A 366-nucleotide genomic window follows, 5' to 3' on the forward strand; every position below is an offset into this window, starting at 1 on the left:
TCCAGATTTTTATTTACATACTTGTAACTCCATAAAGTTGCAAATCAGTTGTGATACTGTCAACACAGAGGGAAGAAATCCCTGAAGCCCTGTAATACCTATGTATGGTCTCATACCTGGATTACTTCTCTGTTATTGCACGCTGCCAGATTACATTCAAAATTCATGTTAGCTTAGTGAGAGGAGAAATAGAAAGGAAAGGAGGACAGTAGCTGAGGACTGTCTGGCGTTGGAAGTGATCTGCTGGAAGAACACTTGTTCATCTCCCACGTCGGCTCTGTAGTGTTTTTCTGCAGATTTCGTTTTTCCAGCGCAGGAAATGGCAGGCATGCTCTAGGATACGCACCTGCCAAGTGGGTGCCCCAG

This window comes from Pygoscelis adeliae, unplaced genomic scaffold (assembly GCF_000699105.1).
Source record: "Pygoscelis adeliae isolate BGI_AS28 unplaced genomic scaffold, ASM69910v1 Scaffold166, whole genome shotgun sequence".
Taxonomy (NCBI): domain Eukaryota; kingdom Metazoa; phylum Chordata; class Aves; order Sphenisciformes; family Spheniscidae; genus Pygoscelis; species Pygoscelis adeliae.